Source organism: Crocuta crocuta, unplaced genomic scaffold (genome assembly GCF_008692635.1).
Source record: "Crocuta crocuta isolate KB4526 unplaced genomic scaffold, BGI_CrCroc_1.0 scaffold466, whole genome shotgun sequence".
Classification (NCBI taxonomy): domain Eukaryota; kingdom Metazoa; phylum Chordata; class Mammalia; order Carnivora; family Hyaenidae; genus Crocuta; species Crocuta crocuta.
Genome location: NW_027529672.1, coordinates 6,993,950 through 7,001,290, shown reverse-complemented (window position 1 = coordinate 7,001,290; position 7,341 = coordinate 6,993,950). Strand labels below are relative to the sequence as shown.

The 7,341-nt window shown below is 53.2% G+C and overlaps 1 pseudogene; it reads right to left on the bottom strand.

Moving 5' to 3' along the window:
* Positions 1-2,143: 2,143 nt before the first annotated feature.
* On the bottom strand, positions 2,144-2,297 carry LOC144230690 (U2 spliceosomal RNA; annotated as a pseudogene).
* Positions 2,298-7,341: the final 5,044 nt, after the last annotated feature.

Below are 7,341 nucleotides of genomic sequence, written 5' to 3'. Positions count from 1 at the left end.
CCATTTTGTAGGAAATACCCCGCCGCTTTCACTCGCTCCTACAAAATTCGATTTCCAATTCACGTAAAACACTGGACACAAATCCTAGTTGGGCCAATAACACGAGAAAGTGCCACCAGCCATGCACAGCAGCAGGCGTGGGTGAGGGGCCCCGGGCTGCGCCCCAGCGGGGGGCGGCCAGACAGCACGCGGCCTGTCATCTTTGATGCCCGACTCAGGCTGCCTTTCATCTTGCAGCAGAAAATCCTGAAAACGCTGATCTTCGAAAACCTCCATTTGCAATATGCATAGAGCTTCTAGAATTTAGTTTCCTAAGAGTGTCTGTGTTTGCCCAGGAGCCAGAATCCCTGGAGCGCCGCGTGGGTCCGACCGGCCAGGTTGAGAACACTTCCCTCGCCAGCGCACGGCCGAGGACCAGAGAGTCAGAAGCGCACAGAGGGGGCTGGCGGAATTCCGGGCTCCCACAGCCTCCCCTGTTCCAGGGCCACCTTTTACTTTGAGACAGTGTAGCTCCCGCACACACGGGGCCAGTTCTGCCCGACGCGGGTGTCTTGCTCGGCCATAACTGACGCCAGTACCGACAGGACCATGACAGAGAGCGGCTCCAGGGTCACGCAGCTCCCGGGGCGCTTTCCTAAACACGCGTCCCTGCGTGCCCACCTCTCCCGAGCCCTGGCGACCCCCACCCAGAATCTGAAGGGGACAGTGTGTGCCCTTCGGGGACTGGCTTTTTTTTCTCTCATGCAGCATAATTTTCTGGAGACTCACACAGGCGGCTGTGTGTCGCAGCGGCTCCCTGCTGCTCACGGCCAGCCGTGCCCCGAGGGACGGGCGGGGGTGGNACGGCAGTCCACGGACTCGCCCACCCGAGCACCTCTGCGCTGCTTCCGGTTCGGGCCCGTGATGAGCAACCCCCCTCCGCGAATGTGCAGCTGCAGGTCTTAGTGTGAGCCGAAGCCCTCATTTCTCTGCGAAACATGTCCCCAAGTGAAACTGCTGGGTCACCTGGGAGCTACGTATTTAGTTCTTTTGTTTGTTTGTTTGTTGAATGAAGACAGTCTACTGTCTGCTACGTATTTAGTTCTTTTGTTTGTTTGTTTGTTGAATGAAGACAGTCTACTGTCTGTGCTGGTACCTTTTCCTGTCTGTTCCGGCTCCTTTCCCCACACTCTTCTCTTATTTTTTTTTAAATTTTTAATGTTTATTTTTGAGAGAGAGAGAGAGAGAAAGCGTGAGCAGGGGAGGGGCAGAGAGAGAGGGAGACACAGAATCTGAAGCAGCTCCAGGCTCTGAGCTGTCAGCACAGAGCCCGACGTGGGGCTCGAACCCACGAACCGTGAGACCATGACCTGAGCCGAAGTCGGACGCTCAGCCGACTGAGCCCCCCAGGCGCCCCCACACTCTTCTCTTACTGTTGTTCTCACTCCGTTCCGTCCTTCTGCAGGGCGGACGCCTTCTCTCCGTGTCCGTCATCTGGGACGGATGAGACCTCGTCCCCTTCATTCCCCGAGGACATGTTTGCTGATGGCGGATTCTGGGTTGGCAGCTCCTTCTCATCAGGACTGGGAAACTGAAGGCCAACCTCCTGCGGCCCCCGCGCCTCCCGAGGAAACCCCCACGTCCCAGTCCCCCCCACGCGCAAAACGTCCGCTCGCCTCCCCCGCTTCCAAAGTAGCGTCTTTGTCTTTCATTTTGTGGAACCTGACAATGGTGTATCTCGGTGTGGGTTTCTTTGAGTTTATTCCATTCAAGATTGCTCCTTAAGCTATAGTTTTGTCTTCTGACGAATTTGGGAAGTCTCAGGCCTGTTTTCCTCGAGCACTTTCCAGCTCAGCCCCGTGCTGTCGCCTCAGGAAGCTGTTGACACGGACGTTTAAACTGTGTTATTGTCCTGCGTGTCCCTGAGCGGTTCCCGCTCTATTTTCTCCCCGTTGTTCACTTTAGATGATTGCGCTGCTCTGCGTTCACGTTGCACAGAATCTTCTAGGTACAATCTGACTCTTCCCTCCGCCCCCTCCGTTCTGCTGCTAGGGTTTCATTTTGTCCTTGTGCTTTTCAGTCCTAAAACTTCGTCTTTCTTCTTCTGAAAATCATCAGGTTTTTTGCTAAAGCTTTCTATTTTTCCATTTGTTTGAGGTGTGTTTGTAATTGCTCGCTGAAGCAGATTCGTGACACCTGATTTAAACTCTTAAACGACGCTAACATCACTGCCGTTTAATTTCGACATCTATTGATTTTGTTTTAATTCGGTTTGAGACATTCTTCACTTGATCTTAGCCAAAAGGCCGAGAAGCGATCGGTTTGAGACATTCTGGTATGATGAGTGCTTTTCTGTTGGGACCTGGCCATCGGGGTATCGTGTTTTGAGGTTCCAGATGCTGTTTATTTCTTCTGTTTCGGCTGGTGTCCGCTGGCATCGCTAATAGGCGGGGGCGCAAGTCCACCTTCCCACTGGGCTCGGTCCGTGCACAGCCTGGGGGAGGGCGAGGCTCTGGCTCCCGCTGGGCCTCCCAGTCCCTTCGTGGCCAGAGTGCTCGGGCTCCCGCGTTCCCGCTGCGCGTGTGACCTCCGCCGACAGCACCTGGCGGGGCGGCCTTGTTACCTCTGGGTGGCCCAAGTGCCCCCACACGACCCCAGCGAGGAGGGGCTATGAAGGGCACCTTGCTACCCCAGCGGACGCGTGAGCGGGTGCAGCCTCTGCTGACCTCACGGGGAAGGACAGGCTTGGGACACAGCCGGTGGGGGGCGCAGGGGAGGGTGGAAGTCTGGGCTCCCCACCTGGCTTTGGGTCCTGGNCCTGGCAGAGGCCGTGGGGCCTGCAGCGTGAGCCACGGCGGGTTTCGAGGCTGCGCAGGGAAAGCAGGGCTCCTCCGTCTTGCAGGAAGAGGCCTCGGGTCCTTTTTTAAAGAGAGACAAAAAGAACTTTCCCTGAGGTTTCTGCAGAGACACGTGAGCGGCGGCCCCGAAGCTTGTGAATCAGGACCAGCCTCTCTTCCGTGGAAAGCTTCTCGGCCGCACTCAGCGCGGGGACGGGGGCTTCTGACCCCACAGCTCACCTTGTCCGAGCGTCAGCAAACTCCGCCGCCGGAGCCGCGCCGTGAACCACGTCTTCCGCCACGTCGCTCCCAGAACCTACCTTCGTTTTCTCCCGCTGAGCGACGGGCACTAGGAAGAACAGTCCCCACAAAGCAAAGGATTTCTGTGGAGGAAAATCGCACACCCCGCTTCCATTTCTTGACAAAATTCTTTTGAAACGCAGTGATTCCAGACGATCTCTTACGAACCTGATGAATTCCCGGTCATACATGAGACACTGTCCCGATTACTGAGGTGCCGGCGCATCGTCAGGAACGGGAGGAAGGGGGCGCCTGGGGGCTCAGTCGGTGGAGCGTCCGACTTCAGCTCAGGTCATGGTCTCACGGTTCGTGGGTTCGAGCCCCGCGTCGGGCTCTGTGCTGACAGCTAGTTCAGAGCCTGCACCCTGTTTCAGATTCTGTGTCTCCCTCTCTCTCTGACCCTCCCCTGCTCACGCTGTCTATCTCTCCCTCAGAAATAAATTAAAAAAAAAAACATTAAAAATTTTTAAAAAAAAAACAACAACAACAAGGAACGGAGGAAGCACGATGGTTGGGGAGTTTTTCCGCCCGAAGCAGCAAAGCCAGAAGTGAGGCAGGTGCAGGAGGTCCCCCTCTGTGTCTTCAACCCTGAGATCCTCCTACAGTCAAAGTCATTCTTTGAAAAGAAAGTTTTCACAATTTCAAAGACAAGTACGTCCTTTCAAGTTCCAGAAAGAAGCGGAAGACCTGAGCGCAGCAGCACACGGACTCTTACGACGGCAGAAGCCGCCATCGCGGAGCCTGCGCCGCTGCCTGAAGCAACGTCAGAAGGTTCCGCCGGGCGCGTGACGAAGGGCGGCCTGCCTGGGTGCGACCCACACGCCCCACGAACGGCCTTGACTCTGGACAGAGGGATGCAGTCCTTCCCTTCCTCCGCTCCGGCCCGCAAGGCCCTTCTCTCCAGGGCCTGGGTTCACCAGGGTCCCAAGTTCCTGTGGTGGCTTCCCCTGGGCGGGGGGGGTTCAAAGTGAGCTTTTTGCCTTGGGGATAAATATAAATAAAACTTGAATTTTATTTAAATCACAGCCTCTTTGAAAAGAGCTATTGTCCTCTGAAAGGGCGGCTCTCTCCACCATAGTATTTATGCAGGGACACAACAGCCTCAACACAAAGGCCCCCGCCTGGATCCAAGTCAATCCAACAGACGCTTTGATTTTGTTGTTTGCGTAGTTTGTTTGTGTTGTTGTTATTCTTCCTCAATGACATCCAAAGAAATGTCAAAGGGCAACACCAGTAATGGCAGTCGTTTTCTTTAATTCCTACCATTGGTCATAAAGGTCAGAAGGTCGCTCTTTTACCCGATTCTGCGCCTTAACGCGCTCGGAAGTAACACGCGGTATTCATGAGACCGTCTGATGGTGCAGTTTGCTAGCGCTCCCGGGTGAGGTGTCTGCACCCCAGCAGGCGCCAGGTAAGGGGGCTCTCGTCTTCCTCTGTCGAATGATGTTCGTACATCAGGAGAAACTTCCTCTAAAATAGAGCTCAAGTCAACTGGAGCTTCTGGAAAGTGACTTATTGATTTCCTCGCACAAGCAGAAGCTATGACGAGAGGGCTCTGTGTCCCGGAAGCTGGAAACCCAGTGCTGTGCCCTGGAAATGGTCTGCAAGGGGCCTGGGACCAAACTACAGGAGGGTCTGGAGCATTTCAGACATTCTACGTGTTAATCAGCATCATCAAGGGGTGTAAGGTTGGCAACTTTTTTTAAGTTTATTTATTTATTTTGAGAGAGAGAGAGAGATTGAGCACATGTGTGTGAGCTAGGGAAAGGCAGAAGGAGGGAGGGAGGGAGAGAGAGAGAGAGAGAGAGAGAGAGAGAGAATCCCAAGCAGGCTCCAGGCCCAGTGCAGAGCCTCATGTGGAGCTCCATCCCACGACCCTGGGATCATGTTCTGAACCGAAATCAAGAGTCAGACGCTCAACCAACCGAGCCACAGAGGTGCCCCAAGGGTTTGGAATGTCCCACCTTGTCAGAGGAGCCTTCACGTTATAACATTTCTTTGATTCATGTGTCCATCCCAACAAAAGTCGGAGTCTACACTGCAGTAATTCTGAGGGCAAACTGTAGACTTGCAGTTAAAATTCTTCCCCCTCTGCGTTTCTTGCCCTGTGGTCACGGTGAGTGCAGATAGCAACGGCAGCCATGGGACTCGCCCCTCACCCACTGATCCACGAGAGCACAATCTCACTCACCTGTGCTTGTGATGCCACATCCCCATATGCTGACTTAGACAACCTGGGGGAAATTACTGTCTTTAGGTTGAAAAATATACATTCAGTAACAGGATTTTCTGTATCAGATTCATTGCAGTGGTGTTTAAACAAATGTCCCAGTTTGCTTATTTTCATCTGCGTGAAGGTGTAGCTTTCTCTTCCATTGCTTTATGGGGCCTGTGCTCTCCTAGTGCCCGGGAACTGCTCACACGCAGAGAATGCAGGTGCCCACGCAAAACTTATTTCATAGCCTTAGAGAGAATCAAGGGTATAACAATTTGTGATTCACTAGAAATGACAGTGAATGAGAAATCAATGTCCGATGCATTTGGAATAACTGTCCCTAATAATAACATGTCTGTGCTTTATCCCTGAGTGTGGGGAGGGTGCCTCAGACACTTTGGGTTCCCCTAGAGGTGAGAGTGGACATCTTTGTTATTCATGGTAGGCGCTGGGACTGCATCTCATGCTAGTCAGGTGACTCACGGTGGGAGCTGGGATGGTGTCAGGGTGGGGCTGGACATGCTAGAAAGACCAACTGTGATTCCAGGGTGGGGGTTACCAGCCAGTGACAGCACCTGAAGCGTGGGAAAGGAGACATGCCACACACCCGGCTCACATGTATGTCTGAGGCCCATGTGATGAATCCCCAGTGAACACTCTGGCCGCCTGGGCTCAGGTGAGTGTCCTTGTTGGTGAACTCATCACTGGCAGGAAGCAGACATGTCCCGATCCCATGGGTGAGCTCTGTGTTGGGACCTTTCCAGACCTCTTTATGGGGCTGGTCCTGGTTGGTATCCTCTATAACAAGACTGAATCAAAAGTATGGAACCTTCTTGAGTTCTGAGTCATTCTAGTGAATTACTGAAACAGAGAAGGTAATGAAACACTCAGATGTGTAGCCGGTTTGGTTGGCAGTGCAGGTGGCCTGGCGACCCCTGAACTTGCAGCTGGCCCCTGAAGCCAGGGCAGTCACGTTGAGGACTGTGCCCCTAAGTTGTGGTGTCCTCACTAACCCTAGTCACTTAGTGCCAGAGCAGAGAGAGTGATGTAAGAGGTGCAGAGAGAGAGAAAATCCCAAGCAGGCTCCGCACTGTGAGCACAGAGTTGGATGAGGGGCTCAAACTCATGAACCATGAGGTCATGATCTGAGTCGAAACCAAGAGTCAACACTTAACCAACTGAGCCACCAGGTGCCCCAGTAGACGTCTATGTTTAAAATGCACCAGGAAATGTGGCACGCACAATTCGATATACTAGGCAGTGGTGGGATCCCATTATCAGGTCTCAGAGCAACTCAGAAAAGAAAGAGATCTTTTTGGTGCTATAGTGAACTCCTTAATGAGGAGGTAGTAAGGAAAATTGTAGGAATTCAAGATGGCGACAGGAAGCCAAGTGAAGGCTTGGGGCAGAAGTGGAAAGACCAGGTCGGTGGGGAAGGAGACCAGCACAGGGGAAGGTGGGTGGGGTGTAGAAGTAGCAGGCTGTGCGATGCTCAGGGCATGGGAGACTGACGAGGCTGTCCTGAGTCCCCACCCCCAGACGCGTCCCCAACCCAGGGACTCTGGGGCCTTAACACAGCACTTTCTGAGAAGCAAACTTCTGGGGCGCCTGGGGGGCTCAGTCGGTTAGTCATCTGGCTTCGGCTCAGGTCATGATCTCACAGTTCGTGGGTTCGAGCCCCGCGTCGGGCTCTGTGCTGACAGCTCAGAGCCTGGAGCTGCTTCAGATTCTGTGTCTCCCTCTCTCTCTGCCCCTCCCATACTCACACTCTGTCTGTCTGTCTCTTTCTCTAAAAAATAAATAAACATTAAAATTTTTAAAAAATCTTTTTAAATTAAAATAATATTTTAATTAAAAAAATGTTTAAAAGGAAGCAAACTTCCTGCTGTGCCCCTGAGGGGAATTACTACTGAGATGTTCTTTTTATGGGTGAGGAAACCAAGACTTGGCGTCTTCCCAAGGTCCCCCTGGGCAGGTGGGGAGGCTGTAACCTCCAGTGTCTGACCCCAC